General features: G+C 51.0%; 4 pseudogenes; 1 reads left to right on the top strand and 3 right to left on the bottom strand.

The window, feature by feature from the left end:
* Positions 1-19,569, top strand: part of LOC131588521 (zinc finger protein 850-like) — a 497,145-nt pseudogene that overhangs the window by 270,057 nt on the left and 207,519 nt on the right.
* LOC131588505 (zinc finger protein 208-like) overlaps positions 1-19,569 on the bottom strand; it is a 911,601-nt pseudogene that overhangs the window by 715,779 nt on the left and 176,253 nt on the right.
* The window catches only part of LOC131588448 (zinc finger protein ZFP2-like), a 122,427-nt pseudogene that overhangs the window by 83,332 nt on the left and 19,526 nt on the right, over positions 1-19,569 (bottom strand).
* Positions 7,444-19,569, bottom strand: part of LOC131588510 (zinc finger protein 850-like) — an 88,119-nt pseudogene continuing 75,993 nt past the window's right edge.

The following is a 19,569-nucleotide window of genomic DNA, read 5'->3' as shown; positions in this document are numbered from 1 at the left end:
AGTGTAGGATTGTAGTGCAGGATTGTAGAGTAGGATTATAAATAAAGTTACTAATACCTCAACTCCTTTGGAACATTTCTCTCCTTCTGACCCTGTGAGAAAGCTCAACATTTCCTCCTGAATTGTCAGTTTTTTCTTAGAGGTGGAAAGTGACATTGATGGCTTCTTTGGTACAGTTTGTAAGGGGGGAAGGCTCCTCTTCATTCATCCTCTCCAGACCACACTGCCTTTGGAATATGGCCAACTGGCCAAGTTTTGCCCAGCTCTGGCATTTCTATTTGAGGCAGAAACAGCAATGGCATTTGCAGGAAAAACCAGAGGAGCGGTGCAACGCAAACATCCTGTGCAGATGCAGGCTGTGCAGATGCGACTCGAGAACATTTGGGTTCCTGCCACTTGGATTTGTATCCTTAAGTGCAATCTTTTTGGCTGGAGGAGAGTCTGGCTGAAGAGAGAAAGCAGAAAGAGCAGTGAGGGTGCTGTGCAAGGTCTCCTGTGGTGCAGAGCTGTCAGCGACTGTGAGGTGAGAGCGGGCCCGGCCTTGGCCAGGCTGGAGCCCCAGCAGAGCCCTGGCAGAGCCCAGAGAAGCCTGAGCCTCGGCAGAGGCAGGCTGGAAGGAGGCCCTTGGAGCTGCAAGAGGCAGCAGCCTGGCCCTGGCTGCCTCTTGCTGGCACCAGGCAAATCCTCCGCTCTCAGAGCCAAGCTGGCAGCTGGCTGCTCCTGAGGGGAAGCGGCGCCGTGCTGGGCACAGCACACACTGGTGCCATGGGCTGTCTGGAGTCTGCACAGGAGGAGAGAAAGGCAAAGAGCAGCCCAGGGCTGGTGCCCTGCCTGACCATTCCTGCTCTTCTGCCGCCTGCCCTGGAACTCCTGGCAATGGTCAGCAGTGTGTGCAGCACTCTGGGCACAGAGGGAGGGAGCCGGGCTGCTCCGCAGGCTCCAGCACAGGGCAGTGTCCTTCAGGCACGGCATTTCTGCCAGGGGAACCGAGCCCAGCGTGAGGCAGTGACAGCAAGTCAGGGCACATCTGCACGAGCCAGTGCCTCACACAGCTCTGGGACCAAGCGCCTGCAATCCTGGAGCTCTGCACTGAGCCAGAGCAAAGGTGTGAAATGCAGAGGGTTTTGCAGAAATATTCAGGGGCACCAGGCCAGCCTGCTTTGTGCTCTCTGGGGCACAGCAAGCACTGTGCAATGCAGCTTGGAGCTGCTGGCAGAGAGGGACTATGGGCATGTGCCTGAGGCTTGTTCTTGAGTAGTGATTTGGAAGGGAGCAGAAGGGTCTCAGTAGACAATTTGTGTTTTCTTCATTAATTGCTGAATGAAAGACACAATGTGGCTTCACGCAGCAAGAGCACTTGCAGAACTTACTGACTAGAAGTTTGTGTTGAATTCCCAGAAAAGGAAGGAGAGGTGTTGATGTGTAACAAATAGGGCTTTTGAATTCAGTTAGCTTCTGAGCCTTCATCCAAAATGACCACCAGGAGGCTGACGACCACCTCATGCAGAGCCCTGCTACAAGGGCTTCCATAATCACGGAATTAGAAAATATGAAGCTTAGGAAAGTAGAATGTGCCCATTAAGTTAAAAAAGTTTAAAAGCTTCTCCTGTGCAAAGAATGGATGAATGAGTTTGTGGTGGAGCTTTCCCCCTCACTCCTGGTATTGAAGAAACAAATCCCTGCTCTGTAGGCCCTACACGATGGAGTACTGATTTCTTGACTACTTTTTGTGCATCATAATCACACTATGCTTTTCATTTTCTTCTTAGAACCTTCTAAGCATAAAGTAAGACAGTGAGTTGTGTATTGACAAGGCTGAAAAAAATTTCCAAATGCCATCCTGGGAAAGGAAAGGACACGAAACAGCGCTGGGGAAGAGCGTCCCTCGCACAGCCCTCAGAGCTGCCACCATGCACAAGATGCCGGCCGGGGCCAGGCGGTGCCACCATGCACAAGATGGCGGCCGGGGCTGAGGCGGTGCCACCATGCACAAGATGGCGGCCGGGGCTGAGGCGGTGCCACCATGCACAAGATGGCGGCCGGGGCTGAGGCGGTGCCACCATGCACAAGATGGCGGCCGGGGCTGAGGCGGTGCCTCTCAGAGCGCTCTGCAGCCTCTGCCAGCCCAGCCCCAGCCCCGGAGCAGCGCAGGGCGGGCAGAGCCCCCTTCCAGCCGTCTGCTTCAATGGACATTGACAGACACCCGGGCCACGGACACAGGCTGACACCTTTGCTCTGTGCACACAAACACGAACCAGACACTTGGGAACCTCGGCTGGCAGCATTTGCAGGTGAAAATACAAAGAAACTCCAGACTTTGAATGTTTTCAAATAGAATATTTCATTTGCCAAAAAAAGGACCAAAAGCAGAAAGGGCCATCCCAGCCTGTTTCTTCCATGCAGGAATAGTGTCACAGTGACTGTGAGCTGATGAAGACGGAGATGGGATTTAATCCAAAGCAGATTGTGCAGTGGGTGCTCACCTGTGATATGTATCCCTCACAGTACCTATTTATTTGGAACACTAGGAAGACTATGAGCCTGGGCAAGATATTAACCCTTTCAATACACAGATGAGACCTACAAACCTTGTTCCTCTCTCCAGGGACAGAAAATGACAGAGTAACAACACGCAATAAAACAACATAAAAACATCAAAGTCAGTAAAAAAAGTCAAATCTCAGATAGAAAAAAAAATGAAAAAATGACAATCGAAACTAAAATATTATTAGTAAAGCCATAGAAATAAACAATGATATACTAAAATATCTCCTTTAATTCATTAATAAAGTATAAAAAAAATTCAAACTGTAAATCTAAACAAAAGCATCCATTAAAGGAACCAAACAAATGTTAAAGTAACTGTAATCCCATAAAAAGTTTGAACAGAATAATAAATAAAAACAATAAAATGCCCTTTGCCCCCAGGGAGAGAAGAAGAAAACTTCTGTTCCCAAAGATGATCACAAAAACAAATGAAGAAAAGTTTTGCCTTCAAACAAATCATCCTTAAAATAACACCCCATGAATTCATAACCCATAGACACACCTCTAGGAGGGCTGTAAAAATGAGAAATATGTCACGATAGCAAAATTTCTTCCCATGCAGCTGCTATTTATAAAAATAAAAAAACACAAAAAACCTGTTCCTTGTAAAAAAGTCTACATGACATAACAAAATCTAATAAAAACTATTGCATAATTAATACTGTTTTAAAATCACAAGTTTTATCTCGACAATGTCAGATAAAACAAAAAAAAGTTATTCAGGGGGAGGAAAGGTGTTCTGAAAGTTTTATTCTGGTTTCTTATTCTTGTACTCCAGTTAATAAAGTTTCTTTATTGCTTCTAAGTTTTAAGCCTGTTTTGCCCTTCTCCTAATCCATATCTCACAGCCAGAAATGAGTAAGTGCCCTGGAGATTTCAGCCAGTGCTAAACCCACCACATTATTTAGTGCATTAGCCAAAAAACTCAAATTAGCCAATCTCAGCCACTGCACCAGGCTGAAGCTGAGGATCCCCAGCCAAGCTCAGAGGGAGGAGAACACAGCATTTGTGGGATCCTTTCCAGTCTGACTTGCTTTAGCTGCACCCTGGGGGAGGAGAGAGCAGGAGAAGGGTTGGCTGAGTCCTCTCCCCTCTGCCTTGCCCTTCTCTGCTGGATCCTCAGTTCATCCCACACCCACCCCAAGACTCCATCCCCATCCTACTGGTGCTGACGAGATTAAAGGAGATAAAGAGGAGATTAAAAAGATAGAGAGGAGAGAAAAAGAGAAGTTTAAATGCAGTTTAAATATGAAAGAAATGCATATGTTAGTGACTGCTGAGAGTTCAAAGGGAGCTGAAGGGTTTGTGAAGGGACAGGAGCCCGTGAAGGGCTCAGGAGCTGCTGCTGCTGCCGGGAGGGAGGAAATGCACCAATGGCTCCCAGCAGAGTCTGTGCTTTGAGGCTCTTTCCCAAACAGCTGCAGGAGGGAAAGCAGCTGAGTTTGGAGGAAGAGTTTTCTGCTGAGGTTTCCTGTTTGGAGCTGTCACAAGCTTGAGCTGCTCAAGGGAAAGGCGGCTCTGCTTCCAGCAGGGCCCAACTGCACAGGAGCACAACTTGGTTCCCTGGCCCTGAGCCAACGGGCAGCAGCAGCTTCTGTTCCCTCCTGGCTCTTGTGTCATTTCCAGCAGCACAAGACAAACCAAGAAAAGCTCCTCCAGAACATGCCATGATCAACACAACCTGATTTCATTGCATGAAGGAGCTCTGACAGTCCCACGGGCTCAGGTTTGTTTGTCAGTGAACAGAGCAGGGAAAAGCACAGACACATTCCCTGCACAGGGAATTCACAGGAGGAAAGTGCAGAGCTGGAGGATGTGCTTGGATACAACGTTCCCACGGCAGTTTTGGGGATAAAATCGTCAGCAGAGAGAAAAGAAAAAGTCCTACCAAGGGTGGGCTGGGGAGGGCTGGTGCTTCCCGGGAGGCTTCCAAAGCTCAAGAGGACAAAGCCCAGACCTTGTCCAAGCTCCGAGCTGGGTCTGAGCCAGAAACCAGGGGGTGGCAGAGCCATTGCTGCTGAAGGGCTTCAGATTGCCAAAGCTAAAGTGTCCAGTATCAAGGAACAACTTGAGGTTACGGAATTCCCAGTGCCCACGTTCCATCCCCTCATTTCAAGCTGAAAGCAGAGCTCCACTTGTGACTCTGCTTTTTAATAATGAATGTAAAAATTCAACAAAATTCCCTTAGAAAGACCCCATGAAGATTCACACTGTGAGAGCTCACTCGAGACAGCCCCAGCTCCTGCCCTGGTTCAGTCCTCGTCAAGCCCACTGTGCTTTCCAGCTGCTTTGCTCCAGTTCCTCCCAAATCACCATGAATTCCACTGAACTGAAACAAATCCAAGTCCTCGTGGTTCGGGACAAGGGCAGGGAGAGGTCCCTCCAAACCTCCCTGGGAATCACCCCAGAGCCCTCAGCCTTCCTTGTGCCCATCCCTGAGACCTCCTAGTGGCTCCCGTGGCTCTCCCAGTCCATCCCAGCCTCTCCCAGTCCATCCCCGTCACCCCAAATGCCCCCCTGGTCCATCTCGCCTCTCGTTAAGTCCCTCGCCTCTCAGCCAATCAGAGCGCGTCTCTCTGATGACTCATCAGTTGCCGGGCAGATCCACAGAGCCGAGAGCCCCGCGCTGGACTCGGCCTCCCAGTGCCGCGCACTTCATTCCCAGTCCCTCCCAGTGCCACCACAGTCCCGCCCAGTGCCACCACAGTCCCGCCCAGTCCCACCACAGTCCTTCCCAGTCCCACCACAGTCCCGCCCAGAGGCCCCAGAGTCACTCCCATTACTTTTTAGCCCGTTCCCATTCTATTCCGAGTTCATTCTCACTTCACTCCCAGACCTACACACTCTCTTCCAGTGTCCCAGTATCTGCTCTCATCTCTTTCAGTGCCACCCCAGGCCCTCCCAGTCCATTCCCAGTCCCTTACAATGCCACACCACTCCTCACCCATCTCTCCCAGTTCCCCTCCAGCTGATCCCAGTCTGTCTCTGCTCTCTCCCAGTGCCCCCACCGTGTCCATCTCGCTGGTGCCCTCGAGCTCCCAGCCCGGCCCCGGCCGCCTGCTCTGCTCCCTGATGGATTTCTCCCCTGCCCACATCCAGCTGAGCTGCTCCCAGGGCCAGCAGCAGCTCTCGGGCCACGTGCTGGCCACTGCCGTGCTCCCCAGCGGGGACTGGAGCCAGCAGCTCCTGGTGCTGCTGGAAACCGCCCCCGGCAACGCGGGCTCAGCTCCAGCCGCCAGGTGGAGCACGTCAGCCTGGAGCACCCCCTGAGCCGGCACTGGGGCACGGCACGGCCCCCACAGCGCCGCCAGGGGCAGCGGGGGAGGCACTGGGGGGGCCCAGAGGGGGACTGGGGTGTGCTGGGAAGAACTGGGAGGGAGTTTGAGATAGACTGGTTTAAACTGGGGAAGGGATTGAGGTGCTTAGGATGGCGGGGAAGGGGTTTGAAGGATGTTGGGGAGGGTGGGATGAGGTTCTGGGGGTCCTGGTGGACCCTGGGAGGGAGTTTGGAGGTGCTGGGTGTCACTGGGAGGGATTTGAGTGAGCCTGGAGGAGCTGGAAGGAGATTGGGCATTGGAAAGCAGGGATTGGGATGAGGTTGGTTGTGCTGGGAAGAGACTGGGAAGAGTCTTGATGAGTCCTGGTGGGGCTGTGAAGGGACTGGGAGAGGGTTTGGGGGTCCTGGGGCAGTGGGGGGAAATTGGGAGGGGGTTGTGGGATCCTGAGAGGAACAGGAGGGGCTCTGGTGGGTCCTGGGGAGGCTGGGAAGAGACTGGGAGTGATTTACCAAAATAGCAATATTGATCCAGTATCAACATCAATCTGTTAATGGACAAAAAACCTCTCCAACAGTTTAAAGTTACAAAGTGGATGTTTAATCACAGCACTGGGCGAGTGCAGGAGTCATCCCCTTAATACTCACTGCAAGTTGACAAAAGATTCCAGTGTCTATTTATTTACAAAAGTCTTGAATTTCCAAAAGATGAATACATATTATTACTAATACATATTCACAATTCTAACACCTCCCATTCCCCACTTTGGATTAAAATGCACAGTAATGAGTTTAAAAAGTCATTCTGCCTACGTGATGGGCTCCCTAATTTGAGGTCATTTTGGTGAGGAGGGGTCATAAAGAGATGAAGGAAAACTGCTCTTCCTCACTCTCACCTTTCTACCTTTACAATGGTGGACATTACAAATGACATTTGGTACAACTCAAATTTCCTCCCTTGTGACTTTTAAATGGGTTTCCAGATGTAAGGTCTGTGATCTTCCTGAACCCGTTGATCAGTTTTTCTTTTCTCATTATAAGCACAGCTGAACAAACATACAATGAAAAGTAATTTTTTACCTCAGTCTGAGATTCATTATCTCAAATCCTGCTTCTCACTTAATCATTAACTCTAACTAGTTCCAGCAAGGCCGATCTCTAGCTAAGATCTCTAATTTTTCTAAAATTGTTCATTGTTTAAAATTAGTGACTCCAAAGGAGGTTTCAGAGGGTCCTGGGTGGGCTGGGGGAGACTGGGAGAGTCTTTGGAGGAGCTTGGGGGTTCTGTGAGAGGTTCTGGGGGTTCCTGATCTCTGCAGATGCATCATGGATGCCGTGAAACATTGCCCACAGCAAGATGCTGACGGGGACTGCAGTCTCCATGTTGGGCTTTATCTTCCTGGTACTGGGGTTCAGCTTCTACCTGTACAGGAAGGTGAGGGGGGGTCCTGGGAGTCGTGTCCTCCCCCCCCACAGAGCGTGTGTGCTCCCCTTGGGCCCCCCAAGCTCGGTGTCACCCCCTTTTCTCTGCCCACACAGCTACTGAGGCAAAAGGTTCTCAAGGATTGAAAGTCAACAATTCCCACTGTCATTCTGTATCCTGTTGGATTTTCATTCCCCTGCTTTCATCCAGGTGCCCACAAGGACACAGGAAGATGTGGAGCCTCCCAGCCAGGTGTCTTCCCAACACGGATCACCAGGACCACGGATCACCAGGGCTCTGCCCAACGGGGGTCACTGGGGATCATCCAACGCCGATCCTCCCATGGGGGATGGAGCTGGAGCAGCGCACGAAGCTCTTCCCGCACTCGGGGCACTCGCAGGGCTTCCCTTACTGGTGCCTCCGTTGGTGTTGGGTCAAGGCTGAGCTGTGTGAGAAGCTCTTCCCACACTGGGGACACTCGTAGGGCCTCTCCCCACTGTGGATGCGCCGGTGGACGGTGAGGTTGCCGTTCTGCTTGAAGCCCTTCCCGCAGTCGGGGCAGCGGAAGGGCCTCTCCTCTGTGTGAATCCGCTCATGTAGGAGGACATTGGAGCTGGTGTGAAACCTCTTCCCACACTCAGGACACTCGTAGGGCCTCTCCCCAGTGTGGATGCGCTGGTGTGCCCTCAGATTGGAGCTCCTCCCAAAGCTCTTCCCACATTCCAAGCAGGTGTAGGGCCGTTCCCCTGTGTGGATCACCTGGTGTTTCATCAGGTCAGAGATATCTCTGAAACTCTTCCCACATTTTCCACACTCGTAGGGCTTTTCCCCAGTGTGGATCCTCTGGTGATTTCTCAGTTTGGAGCTGTGGCTGAAGCTCTTCCCACATTCCCCACACTCGTAGGGCTTTTCCCCAGTGTGGATCCTCTGGTGGCGGAGCAGGTCAGAGCTCCACCTGAAGCCCTTCCCACATTCCAAGCACTTGTGGGGCTTCTCCCCCAGCTCTGAGCTCTGGCTGGACCTCTGGCCATGTTCCTGGCACTGGGGGGATCTTTCCTCCTCGGAGCTCCCTGGACTGGGTTCACAGCCCCTCCTCGTGTGGAATCTCCAGGGCTTTTCCTCATCCTCCTCCATCTGGACACGGTTTGGGAACGTAAAATCCTGGTTGGGGGGAAATAAACTATAGGAGAGCGCCTTGGGCTGAGGGTTCCTCCTTGCCCAAGTTCATCTCAGAAAGTCATTGGGCATCTTGTGTCTGAAAGAATCTCTAAAACACCAGCATTCAGCTCAAACAAGAAAACACTGATCAAAAACTAATCAAACAACAAGATTCAGCCAAAATCCCCTGCAGAACAGAAAGGTTCAGCCCTCACAAGAAACCAAAGCACCAACGTATAGCCCAGTAAAGCTCAGAAATACCAAGACTCAGCCCCAAGAAAATCATGGATCCCCCTCCCCAGTCACCTGCTGCATGTAGGGTGGCAACACTCCTGGGGTGGGGGAAGTGAAGATATAGGGATGAACTTTATGCTGCTTCCTCTCCCTGCTCCTCCTCCTCCTGTGGCCCTGCTCTAATTCACACTCCTCCTCCTCCTTCTGCAAAACCCCAGGTACATATTTTGATCATTTTATTCCTCAGCCCTGCTTCTCCTTCCCTTCTCCTCCTGCCCCCAGGCCCAGCACCCACTGCCGCCTCCCTCTTCCCCCCCAGTCCCACAGCATCCCACCGCAGGGGCACGGATGGAGCTGGGCCAGCTCGGCCTGGGGCAGCGCTGGGCTCTCGGCCGCTTCCGCCCGCACTCGCTCCCCACTGCAGCCGCTCCCGCCACCACAGCGCGGGGGGGCCCGGCCTTGGCGCTCCCCCCTCCCACCTCCCCAAATTCCCCTCAAGGGGGGCGCCAAGGCCCGGGGGGGAGGGGCGCAGCTGGGCTCCAGCTGGGGAATGCTGGCAGCTGCGGCTCTGCCTGGACACTGATGAGTCATCAGCGCCGCGCGCTCTGATTGGCTCAGCCCTGCCTGAGCCCTGCGCCTGCACCAAGGGGGGACACCCTGCTCCAGGGGGGATGGCCCCAAAACGGGGGAACCCCAGCAAAGGAACAACAACAAAGGCTCTTTACAAACTGATCCGCTGAACCTCATTGGACATGGGGCCAGGGACATGGACATAAGGAAGTGACAGGAGGAGCCATCAGCTGCACAAAATGTTATTAATTGATGACACAGACTGCTGCTCAGCCAAGGTCCTGCTAAATTCATCAACTTCCAGAAGAACAACAAAGACTTAACACAGCCATCAATATCGTTACCTACACAAAAGTGGGGTGCATATTAAGGGGGTATGAAAGAGGTGCAATGGGAAGTCTGTACCTCTCCAGTACTTCAGCCAATGGGGAAAGGGAGAGGGAGATGTGACCAAGAAAATTAGGATGAAAAGGAGGCTCTGTCTGCCAACAACTGGAGAAATCTCATTAGAAATGTCCCAGGGCCTCATCCTTTTTTATAAATGAAATTACTGTTACAGGACTCCTCTGTCTTCCTTGTGGACAGAAACCTCTGGGGATGTCAATTTTTCCACACACCTTGGGGCTCCTCCGCAATTCCTTCCACCGTCCGGGCCGGCGGGCACTGAGTGCAGCTGAAGGTGCCTCACCCAGTTTGGGGGATCGGCTCCCTCGGCTGGCGGCGGCACCGGGGATTGATTGGGTACCCGAGAGTGAGCAGGAGACAGACGAGGGACGGATCAGGGGGGCTCTCAAGAGTCACCAGGGAGAGAGCACTGAAAATCTCAGCAGTGACTCCAGTGGCATCTTCGGGGAGTAAACATGGCAGGGCACCCAGGGAGGGGACAAAAGGGAAAGCCACAATGGGGTCCCAGCAAAAGGGATGAGGATCCCAAAATATCTCTCAAGGGTCCCATGGGAGCACGTGGAGGTCGTTTGCACATTCTCCCAGAGCTAACTAGGGACATGGACACCCAGGGGGACAACAAGGAAAACTGAGTCAGGATTTAGACAAGAGGGGATGGATGGTGTTGGTGTGCTGGGAAGGGATTGGCTGAAGGGGAGTGTGCAGGAATGTGCTTAAGGCAAGAAGCAGCAGGAGCAGTCTATGGGGTAAAAAAAATGATGATGGAAAAGAAGAGGAAGAGAAAAATACTGAGGATTGGGATGTTTTTCAGAAGGGTCTTATCCTCAGAATTTGCCAGCTGACTCAGATCCTTTGTATCCCAGTTTTCCAGGACAGGAAAAGAAGGAGGTCAGGATTTCAGGGGGTTTCTCTGAGCTGGGAGCGGCAGGAGCGGGCGCAGAGCTGCGGCACCGGGAGCACGGGCTGGAGGCCTGTGGGGAGCTGTGGGGCCGGGCCGGGGCTGTGGGGCAGCCGGGGCTCAGCGCCGGGCGCTGCCTGACCCCAGCACCCCCCGGGCAGGGCCGGCAGTGGCCCCCGGCCCCCAGGAGGCTGCGGGACGCCCCGGCCGCTGCCCGGCCCCGTGGAGCTGCCGGCCCTGCCCGCCGGGGGGGCCGCCTTTGGACACTGCGGCAGGACAGGGACCGGCTCTGGGATACGGGCTGGGGAGGGGAGCCTCAGCACAGCCAGCACCAGGAAGGAACAGCTCAGAAATGGAGATTAGACCTGCAAGGATCCAGATGATCTTTTAAGCATTTTGTGCTGGGTCCCTGGAGAAAGGAAGGATTTTGCAGAAAGCTCAGCAGCTGCCACACGATGAGCACCCACAGGCACTGAGGGGGGCTGCAGCAGGGCCACAAGAAGCCCCTGCAGCACTTGCTCCCAAAGGCTCAGCAGCTGAATGCAGCAAGGGATGAGCAAAAGGCCAAGCTGAAGGCAAAGGCCATGGCACACTTCCTACAGCCCCTGAGGGATCAAGCCCAGGGCCCAAGGGGGCCCCAGCACCCAGGGGACACCCTCGGCCACAAGCACCTGGCACAGGCATTGCCCTCCTGGCCAGGGGACAGCCCACCCAAACAGCCCCTGGCAAGGAATCAGCCTTCCAGCTGCAGGGCACAAGGACACTGCAAGCACAGACAGGAGCACCCTCAGCACCAGCAAGTCCAGCCCTTGATGGACACGGATTCTTAGCGCTCTCACAGCTCCCATTCCACCAGGGACCCACCACACTGCAGCCCTTGGGAACATTCAGGGTGGCTCTGGATCCAGAGGAGACCTTTCCTGATGGACACAGGGGCCTCTCCATCCACTCAGAACCTTACACCTAAAGGTGCTACGGAGTATTTTAATAATTAAGGCACTAAGTGGGAAGGATGAGTTGGAGTGTGTTTTATTCAGCCACTATTAGCAGATGTGGGACATGGGTTTGAAATGCAGGAGCTTTTATTTGCTCACAATTGTGATTGTAATTTATTGGGAAGGGATTTGATGGCTAAATTGAGAATGCAAATTAATGTTGCAAAAGGTGATACAGAGGCTGGTTCTGTTGTACCTCTGTGTCAAATGTCTGGCAGAGCCTAGGCTGAAGTGAACCCACAAGTGTGGGCAGCCCCAGGGAAATTGGCAAAATTAGATATGGAGCCTCTCCAAACTTCCCTGAAGCAACCAGGACAAGAGGTGTCAAAAAGCAATCCCCTGTTCCAAGGGAGGGAAGGAAGGGCTCACAGCCTGTCTGGGAGTCCTGCTCAAGGCACGGCTTGGGGAGCCAGGGATGGCTCCCTAGAATGCTCCTATCCTGCCAAACAAGAAATCCAATGGAATCCACAGAATGCTGCAGGACCCAAGAAGAAGAAATGAGATGATGAAACCGAGGCACCCCACAGGCTCAGATCCTTACACCATCCTGAACCAGGTGCCCTCCTCACACTGCTGCCATTCACAACTTGATGCAAATGATGCTTTCTGGGGATCTGCCCACTTCCACAGGATGCAAACACAATTCTGCCTTGGGCTGGCAACAAGAGGTAGAAGGGAAAATGCTCAAGACATGGACGGTCCTTCTGCAGGGATGCACGGAAGCACCGGCCTGACTGGGGCAAGCCTTGCAGGAAATATCAAAGGAATTGACCTCACCCCCAGGGACTGGCTTAATGCAGGATGTGGATGGCTTGATCCAGTCAGGAGGACAAGGAGAAGAGGTAGAGGAAGTCTCTGTGAAATGGCTTCATTTGCAGGCAAAAAAGCAGCTTTGAGTATCTGACGGAAAAGTTCAAATAGTGGAGAAAATGTTTAAATATTTGAGACCTATTTTGACTGAAGGCTTGTGGTATATTGACCCTGAGAGGGTCCAGGGAATCTCAGAAATAACATTTCCCAGGACTAAAATGGAGGTGGAATTATTCTTATCATTAACAGGGAATTGCAGGAGCTGGATTGAGGATTCTCTCTTCTAGCCACAACACTGTGTGACTTTTTTACTCCCAGATATTCTCAATGTTACGGGGTGGACAGAAGAAAGAGAAAAAAACTTAACAAAATGAAAAAAATAAAATAATTGATGCCCCAGCCATGGCTCTTCCAGACTCAGAAATCTGAATTGGAAGGGAATATTAAACAGGCCACCCCTTAGCCTGCACTGAAGGCAACGCAGCAGCAGCCAGGGCTCCCCAGCGGGGGAAGCCCCTGGGCCTGCCCACAGATCCTCTGCTCAAATCCTCGGCCTGGCCACCCTCCTTTGCCATCTCCAGCCACTGCGGGACAATCCTTGCTCTCACTCTTGCAGCTTCAGGCCTTTTTGTGCCTGCCCTCGCCACAGCTGCTGGGGAAGGCACCGGGACAATTCCACTCTGCCTCTCAATTCCACTCACACTCTGCCCTGCCTGGGATTAGCTGCTGCCAAAATAGACCAACTTTAAAATGGCTTCAAATCTTATTCCTCTAAATGGACCTGGTTTGCCTTTGCTTTGGGGAAAGGAATTTTAATGTTTCTTTTCCACCACTCAGCAGAGATGTGTTTAAAATCTCAACAGACTGCATAAAGGTAACAATTGAAATTTTAAATCAGCTGGGAATGGGAGGATATAAGGTGTCTAAGGAAAAGGCACAAATTTCCCAGCAGACTGTGATTTACCTGGGATGTGAAATCTCAGAAGGGCAATGTAAGCTGGGTACTAATCGTATTCAAGCTATTTGTGCCATTCCAGAACCCCAGAACCTACATGAGCTACAAGTTTTCCTTGGGATGACAGAGCGGTGCCGCCTGTGGATCATGGACTATGGACTAATTGCAAAACCCCTGTATGAAGCCCAGAAGACACAACCGCTTACCTGGGGCAAACCACAGAAGGAGGCCATCCTCAGACTGAAGGAGGCATTGACAACAGCTCCGGTGTTAGGATTGCGTGATCTATCCAAAGATTTTCAGCTGTTTGTGCATGAAAGATCACACCCAGCACTGGGAGTGCTGACCCAACATTTGGGAAGCTGGAAAAGGCCGGTAGGTTGCTTTTCCAAACAACTTGACAACGTGAGTGCCGGATGGCCTTCATGCCTGCGGGCAGTTGCAGCCACTGTGATGCTGATCCAAGAAGCCAGGAAACTCACGATGGGGAGACACACAGATGTCTATGTGCCACACATGGTGACCACTGTTTTAGAACAAAAGGGGGCCATTGGCTATCTCCAAGCAGGATGATGAAATTCCAGTTAATCCCAACTTTGCAGGATGATGTCACACTAAAGACAGCTAACCTTTTGAATCCAGCTTTGTTCCTTACCAGCAAACACATCTGCCCAACGAGCAGAACTGGTTGTTTTAACCAGGGTATTAGAGATGAGTGAAGGGAACAAAGTAAATATCTGGACTGATTCAAAACATGCTTTTGGAGTGGTGCATGTACACAGGGCACTGTGGAAAGAAAGAGGACTGCTGTCTTCTCAAAGTACACACATTAAACATCAAGATGCAGTCCTGCAATTAATAAAAGCAGTACAAAAGCCTGAGCAAGTAGCAATCATGCACTGTAAAGCTCACCAATCAGGAAACTCCAAAATTCATGAGGGAAATCGGAAAGCAGACTGGACAGCCCAACAAACTGCTCGAGAAGTACAAACTGCAATGGCATTGATACCTTTAAAAACTAATGTATCTCAATTCAATTTACCCCCAGAACCAAAATGTTCAATAAAAGATGTGAAATTGGGACGCTCACTGAATGCACAGAAGAATTCAGAAGGGTGGTATGTGACTACACAGGGACAAGTAGTGGTACCCCCCTCGATAATGACAGAAGTTCTACAAATTAAACATAACAAATGTCATTGGAGTGCAGAGGCACTGGTGAAATTGTTAAAACAAAGTTTAATTTCAGTACAGATGTCAACAATGGCAAAATCAGTAATGTCAAAATGTGAAATTTGCTTAAAGAACAATCCAGTGGTTAGATGACAGGCACAATTAGGGAAAATTTGGGTAGGAGGAGAACCAGGAGATTATTGGCAAGTAGATTTTGTAGAATTACCAAGAACACGAGAATACAAATATCTATTGGTAGGGCTTGACACATTTTCAGGATGGCCAGAAGCTCTTCCCTGTAGCACAAATCAAGCAAAAGAGACAGTCAAGTGGTTACTGCAAGAAATCATTCCAAGATTTGGGGTGCCTCTAGGAATATCATCAGATAGGGGCCCACATTTCACAGCCACAGTAGTGAGGGAGGTGAGTAGGTTACTGGGAATAGCTTGGGATCTCCATACACCATGGAGACCCCAATCCAGTGGACAGGTAGAGAGGATGAATCAGACATTGAAGAGGTAAATCAGCAAAATATGCCAAGAGGCTAAATTGCAGCAGCCACAAGCTTTACCAATAGCACTGCTGAGGACTCGGATAAAGCCTAGAAGCGGGATGTCAGTCAGTCCTTATGAGATATTGGATGGGAAACCATATGAATCCCCTGAACCTAATCCAAATGTACATGTTACAGGGAAGCAAGAGGTGTAGAATTATGTTCTGTCTCTTGGAAAAGCTCGAGCTCAACTTCGGAGCACCCTTGTGTGGAACAGGCCGCTGACTCTTGAGAATCCAGTTCATGACATCCCCCCGGGAGATGAAGTGTACGTTAAAAGCTGGAACGAAGAACCATTAAAAGAAAGGTGGAATGGACCCTATCAGGTACTGTTAACTACCTTGACAGCAGTCAAAGGAGCTGGACTGGATCCCTGCATACATTACACCAGAGTGAAGAACGTTAACCCTGCACTGTGGACTGCACAAACTGTAGGGCCAACAAAGCTGCAGATAAAGCGGGTTTGATTGTTTCAAATGTTTAGGTTGCTAGTGACTGTAATGGGGATTATTTTATGGCCTTCACTGCCATCAGTTGGAATCACTGTTACCTTGGGATGTGAAATGCAAAAGGATCAGCTGACAACTCTTCGTTTTAGAATGAAGAGGGATGTGGGGGTGCAGCCAGAAACACAAGTGATAAAAGTCTCTAATACTATTCAGGCAGAAAATGGGATGATTAGATTAATGAAAGATTTTGCCAAGATGCAAAACAGCAGCAAAATAACTGCCTGTCTGCCAATACCAAAGGCAGCAGGAGACCAAATAAATTAAAGAATTATAACATCAGAATTACCTGAAATACAAAAGAATAAAAATGAAAATGTGAGCTATGTATTGCAAATAGATTACGAGTACCCAAATAAGACAGTGTTTGAAAATGCTGTGAAGCCAAAGTATTCATCTAGATGGGATTGTCATGAAAATGGAGGAAAGTATGAACCAAAACTAGGCTGGGATGGGGGATTAGGGAATTATGGATGGTGTTATGAAAAGATAGCAAAGGTCATTAAAGAAAAGATTTCAGTATCAAAGTGGAAGTGTGAAGGACAGGAAGGAAAAGATCGGGCTGAAGCTTGGGACAGTGCATGGTCAATGAGTGTGCTTCAGAAATTCCAATCTATGGCAGATAGCCCTTGGTGCATTAAGTGGGAAGGCTCTGAAAATGAAACAGATCCAGGGGTATGGAACACTGCAACCAGTAGTAGAATAGAGGCAGACAAAGTCAATTGGTGGGTATGGAACAAAACTTAGGACTGTACTTATGATGATGAAGAAATAAAACAAGTGCCACCACTTGTGGTAGCTCTGCAAATTGGATGTGCCTGCAGAGGAATCAAACATAAACAAGGGGAAATAAATGACAAGATAGGACAAGTGATCCAAAAGGTAATATGGAGCACAAGTACAATTCAGAGTCCAGGCCAATTTGGATGGGCAGCAAGCGATGGCACCTGGACAACACATTTGCCTGTAGGTGAAAAAGTAAAAGAGATTACTTTAGGCCTCCCCACCTTATGCCCAATTTGGAAAAGGTCCCCATTCAAGGGAGAACATGAACTTCTGCAAATAAGGAGAAGATGAGAATTTCAGGAAAACAAAGCTGAAGATGAAGAAAGATGGCAGGAACCCTCCAGCAGTGTAAAATTTGAGTGGGCGCTGGAATCCTTGTTTGGTCCAATAGCAAATTATAACAATAGAAAGATCTTGTACAAACTTACAGGTCAGGTAGAAAGATTGGCAAGAGTTACCAAAGAGGGATTTAGAGAGCTAAATGTACAATTACAAGCCACGACTAAAATGACCCTGCAAAACACATTGGCTTTAGATATGTTATTGTTGAAAGAACACGGAGTATGCGGGTACCTAAAAGGACAAATTGATCACTTGTTGCTATATTTTATATATTAGTAAAGGCCTGTATGCACAAACCAGCCTTTGAAATAAGTCATGATATTAAGAGCTAAAGTCCTTGAAACCTTCATGCTGAAGAGAGAGTAAAGCAAAACAATATCCCTGTGTGTAAGAGAAAAAATGTAAACTGTGTGTGTTAGCCAATAGTAACTTGCTCTGCCTGCACACCCTGTAGAACCCTATAAAAGTGTGCTAAAGATAGAAATAAAGTGGCATTCACGATTACTTCTGTGAAGACTGGTGAAGAGCTGGCGGTCTCTCAATAATCACTGCTGCATCCACATCCCAAATGGAACTGCAGATGTAGAACACGACATTAATCCATTAAAACCCATAGAACATGAAGCACAGAAAGAGAGGGAAGATCTCACCACAAGTTGGGTAGATAAAATTTTGAAGGGTTGGGATGGAATGTGAGCTCCTGGATCAAATCTATTCTTGAGAGTCTGATAATCCTACTAATTGTGTTCTTAGCAATCTGGTTAATCTGTGCAGTTCTGAAAGGAGAGATAAAGAAAAGAGTATCCTGGAACCAGAAGATAATAAAGGCACTGACACGGGACAGAGATCCACATCCGCATTTGTCATCTCCAAGTCCTCCAGAGTGTAACAACGCTTACGACAACTGTGGATTCAAAGATGAACATCAAGTATAAACTCAGAAAAAGGACTGTATACAGTGAAAGCATTACACTTATTATAGTAAAGTGAAATATTTTCAAAGTGGGGAAATACGTTACTATGGGGTTAAATGTATCTGAAAATGTTTCTTAAAATCATGTAGAGGTAGGCCACAAGAATGCTTGGTATTAGGAATGGACTAGCAAGCTGAAATGTTTACGGTAACGGGAACTGGTACTTGGGGTCTCCAAGATACCCACCCAGAGATAAGATTCGGACATGTTTGTGCAAGGATGAGCTAACTCTCAGGAAGCAATATAAAGTTAATGAAGCAATATTAATGAAGCAATATTGATAACGTTGTTACAGTGATTACTGCTACAGCTGACATTGTAGAAATATGTGCATTTTGGACAAAGACAATGGAGCTAGATTTGGGTTGCTGATACCCCTAGTTCCCACACACTTCAATAAAGCACCTGCATATATTCAGTCTGTGATTCTGTGTGTTCCTGAACGCTAACAAAGACAGATCAAAAACTTCCAAAACACCAAAATTCTGATATCCACTCAGAATAGTAAGATTCAGCTCCCACAAAAAAACAAAGCACCAACATTTAGCCCAATAAAGCTCAGAAACTCCAAGATTCAGCCCCGTGAAAATCGTCCATCTCCCTGCCCGGGCACTCGCTGCATGGGGGGGTGAGGGGAGCAATGAGGCCGGGCCGGAGCAGGGGGTGCCTGAGAGAGGCCCCGAGCCCGGGGGAAGCCCCTGCAGAGCCATGGAAGTGGCTCCTGGCCGGACTCGGGGATCCCCCTGGCGATCCCCGCTGGAGCAGCCTGGTCCTGAGGGACTCTGGCCCCTGCCAGGGACCCCAGGCTGCAGCAGGACAAGGATTCCTGTCCCTCAGGGGGAGGCACTGACATGACCTGACTGTGACCCCCATCCCTGTGCCTCTGGGCGGGGAGGGGGACGGAGAGGGGCACAAAGTTAAGCCCGGGAAGGAGGGACAGCTGGGGGGAAGATGGATTTCCGTAGGAATTAAATTGCTTCTCGTTTTCTTGCTCGGACATGTTTGAATAATAAATTCAATTTAATTTCCCCAAGTCAGGTGTGCTGTGCCCGTGACCAAGGATTGAACTGTCCCCACCCTCATCCAGACCCCCGAGCCTTCCCTTGTGTGTTCTGCTCCCCGCCCGGGACAGGAAGGAGAGTCACAGAGTTTTGGCCTCTTTCCGGCGTGCCCTGCTCCATCCCGGACTCACCCCCAGCTCGCAGCGCCCTCAGCTCCCGGGCACCCCGAGCTCCCGGCGCTTCAGCGCAGCGGCGCTTCCTTGGCCTCCTGCCCGGGCCGGGCCCAGCGCCGGGGCCGCTCCTCAGCCCAGGCTGCCGAGAAATGGCGGAGCTCAGCCCAAGGCAGGCGAGTCCGTGCCGTGTGCAGAGCCCGCCGCTGGCTGCGATTGGCTGCTTCTGCCGTCACTCGTGGCTCTGGCGCGCGCTGATTGGGCAGAGCGGGGACAAGCCCGGCCCCGCTGGCGCCCCCAGGGCGGCCGTGGGGCAGGAGAGCCGCCATTGCCGGAGCGTCTGTGCGGGCCCGGCAGCGGCGGCAGCAGCGGCCGGAGCCCGGTGAGGCGGCGGCGGAGCTCGGAGGCGGCCCCGGCCATCGCAGGTGGGAGCCGCGCTCGGTTCTGCGGGGGCTCGGGGCTCGCTGCGGGCCCGGGAGGGGGCGGCAGGGGGCTGTGGCGGGTGGCTTGTGCCGTGGCCGGCCCGTGTTGGCCCTGGGCTGAGGGCGCTGCGGGAGCGGCTGCCCGCGGTCTCCTTGCCGCTGGGGCCTCGGCAGGAGGCGGTGGCGGAGCAGCGCTGGCTCGTCCCGCTTCGTGTCGGGAGGCCGGAGGTGGCTGCGCTGTGCCCGGGGCTGGGCGGGAAAATTCCCGGCGCCAGAGGTTTGTGTGGCCCAAGGAGCCAGAGGAGTGGTGTGCGAGTGACTTTATTGCTGCCCAAAGGGAGAGGCCATGGGCCATTTGCCGTGCGCTCTCTCC

The sequence above is a fragment of the Poecile atricapillus genome, chromosome 26, assembly GCF_030490865.1.
Source record: "Poecile atricapillus isolate bPoeAtr1 chromosome 26, bPoeAtr1.hap1, whole genome shotgun sequence".
NCBI lineage: Eukaryota > Metazoa > Chordata > Aves > Passeriformes > Paridae > Poecile > Poecile atricapillus.
Note: the sequence above shows the minus strand (reverse complement) of the source record. Positions and strands in the feature narration are given on the sequence as shown.